This window comes from Lissotriton helveticus, chromosome 2_1 (genome assembly GCF_964261635.1).
Source record: "Lissotriton helveticus chromosome 2_1, aLisHel1.1, whole genome shotgun sequence".
Lineage (NCBI taxonomy): Eukaryota > Metazoa > Chordata > Amphibia > Caudata > Salamandridae > Lissotriton > Lissotriton helveticus.
This window is the reverse complement of record NC_136059.1, coordinates 1,407,521,299-1,407,535,870: the sequence shown is the minus strand read 5'-3', so window position 1 is coordinate 1,407,535,870 and position 14,572 is coordinate 1,407,521,299. Positions and strand designations below refer to the sequence as shown.

Below are 14,572 nucleotides of genomic sequence, written 5' to 3'. Positions count from 1 at the left end.
GGCTGCGAGTGGTGGCCCAGGACAAGACTCATTTCTTCAACACCCCTGAGGCGGTTGAAGCATGGCTGGACTCTGGTGTGGGTGCGGATCCCGGCGCGGCGACATCAGCGTCGCCCATGGGGCGCTCTCGTGGGCCCCGGCGCCGCCGCAGATCCTCGCCGGCGGGGCGGCTGGGCGGGGAGACGGAGACGGGCCACCCGACCGATCTCATCCACAGTGAGCAACAGGAGGCCCTTCGGATGGTGGGGGAGATCAGCGGCTCATTGGATGCGGACACCGCCTTGGAGGCTAGCCCACGCGAGATGCCCAGCGACGACGAACAAATTTACGGATTGCCTGACTCACAAGTGTCGATGGAACTACCAGATGTTACTCCACAGACTGCGGATCTAATCCACTGAGGATGGAACAGATTATACGGTATGCCTTACCTGCCTCTGGGGGCCACTAATGCTGTGCTGGGCCTGGCATCCACAGAGCACTTGCTGGGCACAGTCAGTTGGACTTTAACCCCAGGCTGGACCTTGTCTTTAACTGAAGTGGCGCAGTGAGTATTGTCCTGGGTGCTGAAACACTGGGAAAGCTCTGGACCAGTTTGGTGGTTGGGGAGTTGGGTGGTGGGTGGCGGGGATGGCCCTGCCTTTGGGGGTGGTCGATGTGCCATGATCTGCTCCTAGGCGCTACCTGGCTGCGGAGCACCACGTCCGGGGGGTCTTAGCCCCCGGAACGGATGAGACCTTGTTGTAGCTGGGCCGACTGGCATGAGACGCCTGTGTGAGGAGAGGCATCCTCTACTTGCCTATACAATGCGCCTGTGACGTTCACGCTAAGTGCTCAGCGACCCCCTTGGACTTACGACTTCATTAGCTCATTAGAGTGTTTGGACGGCAACATGTTCTGCTGCCGACCTTTTGGCATTGCCCCTTTGTTTTCTTTGTTTATAACATTGCTAGATTTGTTTTTCCCCTTTCCTTCTTTTACGCAGGCTCAGAGTATGCACGCTGACTTTGTGATGGTGACTGTGGATGTGTGGCTTGGTGGGGTGCTGTGTTGGCTGTTGGTGGGGGGTGGGGGGGAGGGGTGATGGAGAGTTCCCGGATGCACTATGTCAGTGATTAAAATAGGCACGTGGAACGTGCGCGGCATGCACACACCGTCGCGCCGTTACCAGATTTACTCATATCTTAAACGACACCACGTGCAAATAGCCCTTTTGCAGGAAACCCATTTAACTGGCCCTGAAACACAGACGTTGCATTGTAGATGGCGGGGGCAGCTGTATGCTACTGGATATTCGGCCTACGCGCGAGGGGCGTTGATTTGGGTCCGCCCCGGGGTCCCATTTGCACTCTCCCATTACAGGGTAGATTCGGAGGGTAGGTATGTGGTCATTCATGGCAGGCTGGATGGCCAATTGATTGTCCTTGCCTCCCTTTACGCCCCTAACACCGAGCAGGGAGACTTCCTTGCACGGCTGTCGACAGTGCTGGCGCCCTGGCATGGTGTTCCCCTGGTGCTGGGGGGGCGACTATAACTGCGTCTTGGACCTTGCCCTCGACCGCTCCTTCCCACCCTTAGCTAGCGCACCGGTGGCTGGGGCCATGAGGGCACTCAATGACTGGGCGTTACAGTGGGATTTGCGTGATGCCTGGCGGAGCCGTAACCCACACACCAAGGTTTACTCTTATTACTCAGGCACACACACATTACATGTTAGACTGGACAAATATATGCTGACAAGTGATCTACTCCCCCATGTCACAGACACTTATTACATGGGCCGCACCCACTCCGATCACAATCCTCACATTCTAGAACTAGCCTGGGAACACCCACGTCCTCCGGGGCCCACCTGGAGGCTCCAACCTGATTTGCTCTTGGACGCTCCATTCCGTGACGCACTATCGACGCGTCTTTTATAGCACTTTGAAGAAAATAACCACACTGCTTCCACCCCACAACTTGAATGGGACGCGTTTAAGGTAGTCACAAGGGGCCATTGTCTGGGCACGCAAGCAGGTATGCAGAAGCAAATAGACGGGGAGCTGACGCGTATTGATCTGGCCTACTGCGAGGGGAGCGAGAGGCGGTGGAGGGTGATGAGGGACCACTATTGGCAGCCAGGGAGGCACACACGCGACTGCTTGATAGACTGAAAAATCTGAACTACGCAGCCCATTCCGCACGCACTCATCAACTAGGAGACAAACCAGGCAAACTGTTGGCGTGGCTGATTAGGCAAGACGCCCGGACTACTCCAGTGACATCAATTTGCACTAAGCAAGGCAACAGTGTATATACGCAGAGAGCCATCCATGACACATTTGGGGAACATTACAAAGACCTTTATCAGTCCCGACTGCAGGCTTCCCCTGCTGATATAATGGAGTATTTATCTGCTTTACCCTTGCCCGAGATAGACTATGCGCAACGCTACGAACTAGGCGCACCGCTAACGTCTGAGGACGTGCGAGTAGCCTTTTTTTCCCCTCTCCAACGGTAAATCCCCGAGGCCCGCTGAGTTTTACAAAGCTTATGCTATCATTCTGATTCCGGAACTATTGCGGATATATGAGGCGGCGATTGCCGACTCTGCGCTCCCGCCCACACTGAATGAAGACAACTTGATTTCTCTCCCGAAGCCTGGCAGAGACAGGGCCCAGTTGGGTTCGTATCGCCCACTGGCCCTCCTCAACACGGATTATAAGGTCCTGGGCTTCCACGCTGGCCCAACGTTTGGCTCCCCTCGTGCCTGACCTTGTCCACACAGACCGAAATGGCTTTGTACCGGCGCGTAGCACCTCGCGCAATATCCGACGACAGTTTCGGGTGCAGAGTTTTGCCACAACTCGATGGCCCCATTCAGGATGTCTGGTGCTCGACCTTGAAAAGGCATTCGATTCCGTAGAATGGCCTTACCTGGTGTCGGCGATGATTATATCCGCATGGTGGAGCTTCTGTATCAGCGCCCCACTATACGAGTACGCACGGGCAAGCTGTTCTCAGATCCTTTTCGAGTGCGCAGGGGGACCCAGCAAGGATGCCCCCTGTCCCCTTTAATTTTCTCTCTGATGAAGGAGCCTCTGGCGGCGCAATTGCGGGCTTCTGGCGCGGATTGGGGCATCCCCCTAGCCGATGGCATGCACGCAGTATCGCTGTTTGCTGACGACTTATTGCTCTATATCCGGGACCTGACTCGATTCCCACTGGCGCTTACTACCATCTTCCGCACCTTCGGGGAGATATCAGGGCTCAGGGTCAACTGGGCTAAGTCTGGCGTGTACTCTTTTGATGCTGCCACACCGGAATGTGCAATTACGGTTCAGGTTGAGAGACTTGTCTGGTATTCCACCACATTCCGTTACCTTGGGATAAACATGTATCGAGACCTCAAGGATGTGTTGGAGGGTAATTTAATAAGGGCAATCTCCTCCCTCCGGACGCAGATGACTTTCTGGAAGACTCTACCTTTGAACATGCCTAGCCGGGTCACTTTGACGAAAAAGTATAGCGCTCCCCAAATTACTCTATTTCTATGCTAACCTCCCGGTCTATATCCCCACGCGTATATTTCGTGAGCTAGAGACCTTAGTCCGGAACCTGATCTGGAAAACGGGACGGCCCAGAGTGGCTCTGAAGACGCTTTATGCCTCCACGGAGGCTGGGGGTCTGGCGGTCCCCAATCAGGAGCTTTACTACCTAGCAGCGCAATTGCAGTGGGCAACCAGCTGGTTGAGTGGGAAACACCTGGAAGATACAGCCACGGACACTACTATCATGACGCTCACACAAATACACACACTGTTCCACCCTTTGGCCAAAATCCGCTGCCCAACGCAGCTGCACTTGGCGGTTGCGCATAGGTGCTATGCGAGGAGTTTGAAACTTACTAGCTCTATAAGACCGTACGCTCCGAACCTGCCACTGTTGGGGATGCCCACGGACGATGGGGTGCTTACAGAGGTGCTGCTGAATAGCTGTGTGCAGGCCGGGGTGGACACTGTTGGGGAACTGTTTGCCGACGGGGCATTGGTCCCGTTCGGGACGTTGGTTGCTGACACAGGCCTCCCGGTAGGACAGTTTCTAACGCACGCAACACTCATGCGCACACTGGTACAGACACGGGGCGACCTTTCTGATAAACCACCCACCCATTTGCTGATACGATACTTGCATGTGATGGGGAACGGGTCCCATGTGGTGCATTGGCTGGCGCAGGCCCTACACATACACACGCAATTTTCTTCCCAGCCTTTGCGGGACAGGTGGGCGGACGATAGAGGTCGGGAATGGACTGACAAGGAGTGGGCGGTGGTGTTGGCTGGCGCCACTAATATTCCACGCAATTCCCGCTTTAAAATTATCCAATTCTACATCATACACCGCGCATACTTATCCCCGGACAAGATCAATCGCTATTTTGGACTTACCACGTCTGCATGCTCGAGATGTGGGCTAGTAGATGCAGGCTTATTACACATGCTCTGGTCCTGCCCTTCACTACATGCTTACTGGCGAGCGATGTCGACCTCCTTATCCGCGGGAGTGGGTGGGGAACTGCAACACACATGGGAAACATGCATACTAGGTCTCTATAAACGGACGAATTTGACAAGAGTCCCCACCAGATTTTGGGACCTTGGCTTAATAACGGCAAAAAGGCTCATCACTAAACGTTGGAAAAACAGTGAACCCCCACAGGCGGCACATTGGCGCAGCTGCTTTGATAATTGGGCGAGAGCGGAAAGCATAGCTTTGCACAGGGAGGAGACGGCGGGACTCCGAGCATATCCCATAGCCCAGACCTGGGATGACACCCTAGCTGCTTTTCACCGGGTATGCCTCCAGCGTGGAATCACTTAGGCGCACCCCCCCCCCCCCCCCTGACTTACCTCCCGGCCATGACGCAAGCGCCGGATGTAGTTCAGCACTGTAGTCTTACATCTGGGCCCAAGTATGTGTGGCGGCTCTGTCGGCGCTAGCTAGACGTGCCCACAAACCCAACCAGACAAATATGGCTCCCGCCGCACTAGAGCTGAGGCAATTGTTGCTTCTTTGCGCCCCCCCCCGCTGGCTCCCCGCTGCCTCGCCCCCCTCCTCCTCCCCCCCCCTTGGACCGCGCCGCCTGCTTGCCCCCCCCCCCCCGTTAACCGGAAGAGTCACATCACACATCGGATATTCCACATCAGCGATAGCACAGCACAAACAACCAGCCTCTCCTTTGTTTCTTTGTTTTCGATTTTCCACGTTTCATGATGTTATTGTTTATCATGTTCTTGTTAACAGTTCTGAAAAACGTGTATAATGTTTTGAACATTGAATAGCATGCACGCTCTTTTGGGCCTGTCCCAAAGACTGTATGAATGGGACCAGTTGTATTGATGCTATGGCCTGGTGGAAAACTGCGTTTTCCCGTGGAACACGACAGAGAGCGCGCCTTTGCAGCGGAACCACAGGCTATTGATGTACATGACTAGATAAATCGCGATGCCATGTATGCCCCGCACTTTTCTTGTTCCATATGCTCTTTAAGTCTACCGGCACCTTTGATGCAGTGGCATAGATTTCCCTTAGATGATGTTCTTTATATTGCCTTTATGTGGCCCTACCATTCCATGGCTAATGGATTTCTTTTTTTTAGGTATATGTGCCTTAGGCTACACACCTGATCAGTAAATGATGTACAGCAAGTAATAACATCACAGCAAACTGTTGTTGCCAACATATACCTTTGTATGATCGCGATTTTTTTGAGATGTATCTACTTTGTCATTTTTGTTATTTCTTGATATGTTATGCAATCCTAATAAGAAATGCAATAAAAATATTCAAACAAAAAAATTAGGTTCAAAGCCTGACGTGCTTACCTCCCCGCCCGGTCCTAAAACTGATCATCAGGTTCAAAGCTCGACGTGCTTACTCCCCTGCCCCCGCTCTGTCCTAAAACTGATCATCCGGTCCAAAGCTTGCCGTGCCTACCCCCCTGCCCTCCGCTCTGTCCTAACACTTATCATCATGTTCAAAGCTCGCTGTGCTTACCCCCCTGCCCCGCTCTGTCCTAAAACTTATCATCATATTCAAAGCTCGCTGTGCTTATACCCCTGCCCCACACTCAGTCCTAACACTTATGTTCAAAGCTCGTTGTGCTTACCCCCCCTGCCCCCCGCTCTGTCCTAACCCTTATCAGGTTCACAGCTCGCCGTTGTGCAGCACAATACCCTTGGTGCAACAACATCCATCAAGTGTTGCATGGCTAAACACTTATAAGGTCCCAAAAGCGAGACCTATTGGCTATGCCAATACTTGTTGGTCTTGTCGAACAAGTTACTTACCTTCGGTAACGATATATCTGTAAGAAACATTAGTTAGTTAGATTCCTTACCTTAGAACATCTCCAGGCGTCAGACTGGATCCGGAAAGTTTTCGTCAGCAGTACCTCTGCGCGTCGGTAGACGTTGTCTGCGCTCCGCGTCCGTCGTAGTGATCGCCGGAATGACGTCGGAGTACTTAGACGCTGCCCTTGCGCACTGACGTCAGTTCTGTACATAGCTTTCCCCGTCAGGTACGCAGAGCCATGCAAGAAACCGACACTGGTGCCATGAAACTAGGTCCCTCAAAGGGAGATACCTTAACCCTAGATATCGGTTCGCAGAACGGGAAGGATGGGTGGGGCGGTAAGGAATCTATCTAACTAACTAAGGTTTCTTACAAATATATTGTTACCGAAGGTAAGCAACTTGTTCATCTGAAAGAAACACGTTAGTTAGATTCCTTCCCTTAGAATAGATACCCCAGCAATATCAACCCCGGTGGTGGGTCTGCGAACCAAGATCACACCAGGAAGACCTGGAGAACGGAACTCCAAAAAAGCCATCTCTCCAGACCGGACTGTCCAGGCGGTAGTGCTTGGCAAGCGTGTGCAGCGAAGTCCACGTAGCTGCCTGACAAATGTCCTGCAAGGGGACTCCCCGACCCAGGGCAGTAGTAGCCGCCGTGGCCCGAGTGGAATGGCTCGCAGCCCCACGGGAGGCTCTTTTTTAGCCAAGGAGTAACAGACCTTGATGCACAAACCTACGCACTCGAGAGCTGGTCCACTTGTGCACCGCCCTTCCCTTCTTAGAGCCCACGTAGCCAACAAACAGTTGGTCGTCCACCCGGAACGGTTGAGTACGGTTGAGGCAAAAGGAAAGCGCACTTTTTGGGTCCAGACGGTGGAGCCTCTCTTACTCTTTCGAGGGATGCGGAGGCGGAAAGAAGGTGGGCAAGGTAATGGACAGGCCGATGTGAACGGCAGTAACAACCTTGGGCAGAAAAGAAGGACGAGTCCTCAGAACAACCTTGTCCGGATGGACTGAGAGGAAAGGAGGCTTAGATGAAAGAGCCAGGAGCTCACTCACTCTTCTGGCAGAGGTGATGGCAACCAGGAAGTCAGTCTTGAGAGTCAGAAGACAAAGTGGGCAATTATGAAGTGGCTCAAAGGGAGCGCACATCAGATAAGTAAGAACCAGGTTCAAGTCCCACTGAGGCAACACGAAAGGAACAGGAGGGAACATGTGCGTGATGCTTTTCAAGAATCTATTTACAACAGGGGACTTGAAAAGAGAAGGCTGATCAGGAAGCCTCAAGAAGGCTGAAATGGCCGAGAGATAGACTTTGATAGTGCCCAGAGCAGAGCCCTGCAGGGCAAGAGACAGAAGAAAGAGGAGAACCCCTGAAAGAGGGGCAGTGAGTGGATCCACAGCTTTTGCTGTGCACCATGCCACAAACCAGTTCCACCTGCAAGCTTATACCGTTTTTGTGGAGGGAAGCCTGGCTGCCAGAATGACATCACAGACTTCAGGAGGCAAGTCAAATGGCCTCAACTGTCGCCGCTCAATCTCCACGCATGTAGGTGGAGACTGGACAGGTTTGGGGGGAGGACCGTCCCCTGCTGCTGCGACAGAAGGTCCTCCTGAAGAGGCAGACGAATCGGGGGATCGACTGACATACCGAGTAGCTCGGGATACCAGTAACTTTGTGCCCAATCTGGAGCCATAAGGATGACTAGGGCCCGGTCGCGCCTGATCTTCCTCAGCACTCTGGGCAGAAGTGGTATAGGCGGAAAGGCGTATAACAGACCGCAGCTCCACTCGCGACGAAAAGCGTTACCGAGCTAGTGCCGCCTTGGAAATTCCAACGCGCAGAACTGATGACATAGCGCGTTCTCCTCTGTGGCAAATAGATCTAATGAAGACTCTCCCCACTGCTGAAAGAGACCTTGGGCCACGTCCGAGTTCAGACGCCACTCGTGATTCACCATGCACCGGCGGCTGAGTTCGTCCACCCTGACATTGAGGGAACCTGCCAGGTGTTGAACCACCGGGTGATGCCCTGGTGTTCCAGCCATGTCCAGAGGCACAGAGCCTCCTGACAAAGGGTCCACGACCCCACCCCGTCCTGTTTGTTGCAATACCACATGGTGGTGGTGGTGTCCGTGAACACCTGCACTACACTTCCCCGGACAAAGGGAAGGAATGCCTTCAGTGCAAGTCGGATCGCCCTCTGCTCCAGAAGGTTGACATGGAGCCGGGACTCCACCGGAGACCAGACGCCTCTGATCTCCGCCTCTGCCATGTGGCCCCCCATCCCAGGAGGCACGCATCCGTCACCACTATGTGCTTCGTTTGGGGAAGCGAGAGGGATCTGCCACTGACCCAATCGCAGTCCGTGAGCCACCACTGCAGCTGATTCACAGTGCCCTCTGAGATCAGGACGTGGTCAGACAGGTTGCCCTGATGCTGTGCCCACTGGAACTTCAGGTCTGTGATGCACCAGCAGGATGCAGGAGGCCATCAGCCTCAGGAGTCGCACCGTTATCCTGACCGATACTCAGGATAAAGGCCGAAAGATCGGAATCAGAGCCTGAATATCCCGAACCCGCTGCTCGGGAGGATAAACCCGAAACTGGGCCGAGTCCAGAACCGCTCCGATGAAGAGGAGCTTCTGAGAGGGACTCAAGTGAGACTTCGGCACGTTGATGGAGAACCCCAGCGATTGCAGGAGATCGGCTGTAGTCTGTAGGTGGGAGACGATTGTCTGGGTGAGCCCGCCTTCAACAACCAGTCATCGAGATAGGGGAAGGCTGGAACCCCTAATCTGCGCAGATGAGCTGCGACCACCACCATCCCTTTCGTGAACACCCGAGGGGCGCTGGTGAGGCCGAAGGGGAGCACGGTAAACTGAAAGTGCTCATAGCCTACCGTGAACCGCAGGTAGCGCCGGTTGCCCGGCAGGCCGGGGATGTGAAAATATGCGTCCTGCAAGTCCAATGCAACCATCCAATCCCCAGGGCAGCCAGGACCTGAACTAAAGTCAGCATCTTGAACTTCTCCTTCCGGAGGAAGCCGTTGATGCTCCGGAGGTCTAAGATAGGGCGTAGGCCCCCTTTGCTCTTCTTGGGAACCAGAAAGTAGTGGGAGTAGCCACCACGTCCTACTTCTGGCCCTGGAACACGCTCGATGGTCCCCTTGGCCAAGAGGGCCGCAACTTCCTCCTGCAGAAGTTGCAAGTGATTCCCCGACACGCGGTGGTACTGCGGTGGCATGGCTGGAGGGGTCCCCTCGAAGGGGAGGGAGTAGCCCCTTCAGACGATTTACAGCACCCACCTGTCCGAAGTGATGGTGCGCCAGTGGAGTAGGTGATGGCAAACCCTGCCTCCTACTGGCGTGGAATGGTTCTGAAAGCTCGGACTAGGAAGGCTTTGAGGCGGATGCTGCGGGAGTGGATGTGGACTGACCTTGCCGTTGTCCCCATGCACCGCCACAGCGGTTACCGTGACTGCGTGGAGGTTGGTTCTGCGGCCTGTGGTTGAACGAACGTGTGGGGGCACCCCTTCCTTGGCCACGAAAGGGACGAAAAGCAGAAGTCTGCTGGCATTGGCCCGACAGGCCCAATGACTTGGCCGTAGCCCTGGAGTCCTTGAAAGGGTCAAGTGCGCTATCTGCTTTGTCGCCGAACAAGCAACGGCCATCAAAGGGCATGTCCATGAGCATATTCCGGACATCCCCCGAAAAATTGGCAGACCTTAGCCAGGCGTGGCGATGGATTGCCACTGTCGTGGAAATCGCTCTGCCAAGCGAGTCTGTGGTATCAAGTCCACATCTTATGGAATAACGTGCTGCGTCCCGCTCCTCAGCATGAGCCTGGGCGAGCCGTGCCTGGGCCTCATCCAGACACTGGGGCAGCACGTCCGCTACCGCATCCCACAAAGTGTGGGTGTAACAGCCCAAAAGGCATGCGGTGTTGATGGACCGCAACCCCAAGCTAACTGAGGAGAACAGTTTCTTCCCAAACTGATCAAGCCTTTTGGATTCCCGATCTGGGGGAGCAGTCGGGAATGCGGTCTGGGACGTAGAGGCCTGGATCACCAGACTCTCTGGGGTAGAGTGTACGGACAGAAAGCAGGGGTCGCCCGGAGCCCGGCGGTGGCGTCTGGGCACGTTCTGATCCACAGGGGGGCATGATGGAGGGCTTGGACCAAGTGCCCATCAGAACGTCTGTGAGGGCCTCATTGAATGGCAGCAGAGGCTCCGAAGAGCTTACTGGTGGTTGAAGCACCTCGGTAAGGAGATTAGTCTTCACGGCCGCCGCAGGGAGTTCAAGAGCCAAGGCCTTGGCTGCCTTGCACAACACCACACCATATATAGCACCCTCCTCCGTAGCCACGGAGGAAGGAGAGATGAAGCCAGTGTCAGGCGATGTGTCAAGACTACTGGCACCACCAAGCTTGTCTGCCCAGTCCTGACTCAGCTGGCACTGCTGTGCCAGAGGGTCCTCAGACACCTCCCAGTCCTCCCCTTTATCTGTGTCCTGATAAACAGGCAGAAATGACGGAGCGGGGTCATAGGTGAACTGCTCACCCACCGACGCCAAAGACAGCGCCTCCGACGCCGGACCTGGACCGGGGCTGAAACCGGGGGCGGCGTTGTCCGAAGACGGCGCCGGGAGTGATACTATAGGGGTCGGCGCCAGCGGAGGAGCCGTGAGGTCAACTAGCGTCGACCGGGATCCAGGCCTGGATCCCACGGGGGCCTGCGGCATCGGGACCGAAGTAGACGACGGTGCCAGGGCCTAAGCCGCCGGCTCGCTAGGACCCCCAGTCAGGTCTGCGGGGCCGATAGGCACGCCGGCAGGCCTCGACGGAGGGAAGTGAGTCCTCATGGCCACGAGGTAATCACGAATATCCTCCGGCGTCGCACGCAGTCCAGGGACCGGAGAGTATGGGACCGGATGCGCCGCCTGCGGATCCGGCGGAGCTGCGCGGTTGGTGTCACCCGAACCCTCGGCCGAGTCGCGCGAGGGGAGTCAGAAGAGCGATGCCGCTTCTTCGACTTCTTCTTGGAGTGTCTCGACTTACCTGAGTCCGAGGACTTTGTAGCCTGACGAACGGTGATGGCTCCGGCTACGCGACCTGTCCCTCGAGCCGTCTGCCGGACCTCGAGGAGCTTGCGGGACCGCTCCTGCCTAGCCTTCGACGTCAAGGCCTGGCAGTCGGGGCACGACTTGTCATCGTGGTCGGCCCCTAGGCAGTAGAGACACCAGCGATGGGGGTCAGTAACCAACATCAGTCGGTGACAGGCGTCACACGGCTTAAAACCGGGCATCACTACCGGCACCTGGAGTCGAAGTCGACTCGAAAAGAGATAGTCAAAAAGACCAAAAAGTTAGTCAAAAAGTGACTAAGGGTACTAGCTCTTCCCGGATCTGCGCTTGCTGGCGCGGAAAAGAAGAAAACTGACGACAGCGCGCGAGGGCGGCGTCTAAGCGACGCCGACAACGGACGCGGAGCCGCAGAAGATGCCTACCGACGCACAGGGGTACTGCTGACGAAAACTTTCCGGATCCAGTCTGACACCTGGGGATATTCTAAGGTAAGGAATCTAACTAATATGTTTCTTTCAGATTTAAGTATATAAAAATATTGGATATTTTTCTAAACTGGTGTGGTGTCCCTTTGTAGTGCTTACACTGTGTTATTGTTGGTTATGTGCAATGCTTTACACACTGCCTCTAAAATAAGCCTGACTACTCGTGCCAAGCTACCAGGGGGGTGAGCAGGGGCTGAATCTCCCTTATCCCGACTAAAGTGGTGGTTTCTGCCCGACTTTGGCACATGCCCTAGCCGACCAAAACCCCCATTTCTAACACATACAAAAATATTTATATACATTTAGTGCTGTACATCATTGATTTTGCTTGTGATAACCTAATAGAAATCCTTTCTGCAGAAGAAAAACAAAGTTTTGCTGTAGCAGGTTCTTTAAGCCTGCAATTTGAACCTGAGCTATTCAACTGCAATTTCATCATATAGCACACACGTTACACATTTATGCAGTACACCAGCAGATTAGATGCAGATCTTTGCAGTAAATGTGTTAACACACTGTGCAATCCTACATAGACTGGGGTCTGGAAAATTACCAGTAGCTACTGGATTACCCTGCTTGGCTACCTTGTTGGGTTGGGGGACATTGAGCTGTCACATCGGTTCTGTCCATCACACCCTCCTCAACTCTGATACTCAAGGAGGTCTGCCACATAGCACAAGTAATCATGCTCAGTACTGGCAAAACGATGTAAAGCCATAACTTGGATGTCACATGTGGCCTGACAAAATGTTAACAGATTCAATAACTCGGAATGGGGAGATGGCTGATTAAGGGGGAGCCGCTCGTAGCCGTAGTGTTTGCCTGCTGCCTGGACCTTGATTGATTGCTGGACTGCTTGCTGCCGAGACCCTGATTGATTCCTGGACTCGGGGAGAAGCTGCCGTCATAGGGGGCAAACTTTGACAGTGCCTACTACCTCACGGGACTGCGAGGACCAGCCTGCCTTGCGGCGTGCGATCAGCCGCAGCTGGTCCTCTTCCCACCACACCCCCCTGCAGCTTTTAACGGCTCGCGGCCCCGGCTTTGCGGGCGCCGCTCGTAGACGTAGTGTTTGCCTGCTGCCTGCTGCCGGGACCTTGATTGATTGCTGGACTGCTTGCTGCCGGGATCCTGATTGATTCCTGGACTCGGGGAGAAGCTGCGGTCATAGGGGGCGAACTTTGACAGTGCCTACTATCTCACGGGACTGCGAGGACCAGCCTGCCTTGCGGCGTGCGATCCCCCGCAGCTGGTCCTCTTCCCGCCACACCCCCTTTGCCATCCTATTTATTTACCCTCTATTCCCGCGCCTCGCGGGAGAAGCGCGGGCGAAGCCCGGGCCAAGGGCGGGCCCGTTTAAGCCCGTTCAAGTACGTACAAGGGCGAGGCGGGCCACCCCCCTTATATTTTAGTAACGAGTGGTTCCCACAGTTTGCATTGTACGCCCCCGTATTTGTACTATTGCCTTATTATCACTGTAAATGGCAGCGAAGGAGGGTAGTAGTAGCATGGCTAGTGCAAACTTAATTGGTTCTATGGACAAATTCATTACCAGGGTGAACTCCGCTATTGACCAGAGTATCTCAATAATGGAGAGGTGGGTCTCCCAGGATCTGGCACTTGCCAGAAGATCTTCAATGGGTCCAATAGCTAATGTTAGGACACCGGCTAAGCCTTATAGCCCTAATAATTCCGATGTACTCCTTCTCTTGAATTCTTTAATTCCCGATCCGGTGGTTTGTGACACTGATTATCTCTCCGAAAGGAACCAAACCACGGCCTCTGATTTGCTTTTGATAACCCCCTATGAATTACCAACACAGCCTAGTCCCATCATAGAGCATAATACCAGACAACTTCGGGAAAGGCGCCAAGGGGCTATCCCAAAAACTAAACAGCGAGTGGTCACTGCTACAGAACAAAAGAAGGAAAAAGTGACCAAACGTAAGGGTAAAGCTCCTATAGATAAAGGGCAGGCCCCCCAGAACACTACGGCAGTTGCACATACTCCTAGGGTACTTATGACCCCTGTGAGATTGCCTTTGGTCGCCGAGGGGTCAGACAATAGGGCTCTCAATGGGTTGGATGTGGAGGACTCCCTCATAAACAAGATAGGAGATCTATTCAGACTTCTTCTCCGCCCAGTTGTTGAGAGGCTAACTAAGATCGAAGAAAAATTAGATAGGATTGGTATTGTGTCTTCTGACACGGTTGACTCAATGAGAATGGCGAAAGTACCCAGGGCTGAAGCACCCCCCATTAACCCTCCGGGAGTGGGAGCTGTTAAGGATCATATAACCCCGCTACCCAAGCTGTTAGATACACTGGTTGCAGATGCTTCCCCAATTAAGGGGCAAGCAAAGGTCGCAGTTGCAATACAGAGTAAACGTCTCGAACAAAGATGGGAGACCGGACCTTGAAGGAATTTTCTGCCAGTGAAGGAATTAATATTGACCTTCCTCCGGAAGTAAGTCCTTATCTGGTAGTTTTGGCAGGAGTACCAGCTTTGGAAAAAGATGATCATAAATCATACGCATCCTTACGGAATAAGGTTGTGGACTGGCTCAATAAATTTAGACCGCTACCTATGCACATTTTGAGTAGAATATTGATGGTCAAAAGGGTTTCATGGGTGGGACACTCAGACAAGGATATCAGGGGGGATT

General features: G+C 54.0%; 1 protein-coding gene across 1 annotated transcript in view; it reads right to left on the bottom strand.

Annotated features, from left to right (window-relative positions):
* LOC144818688 (E3 ubiquitin-protein ligase RNF170-like) overlaps nt 1-14,572 on the bottom strand; it is a 392,615-nt gene that overhangs the window by 183,213 nt on the left and 194,830 nt on the right. The window lies entirely within an intron of this gene.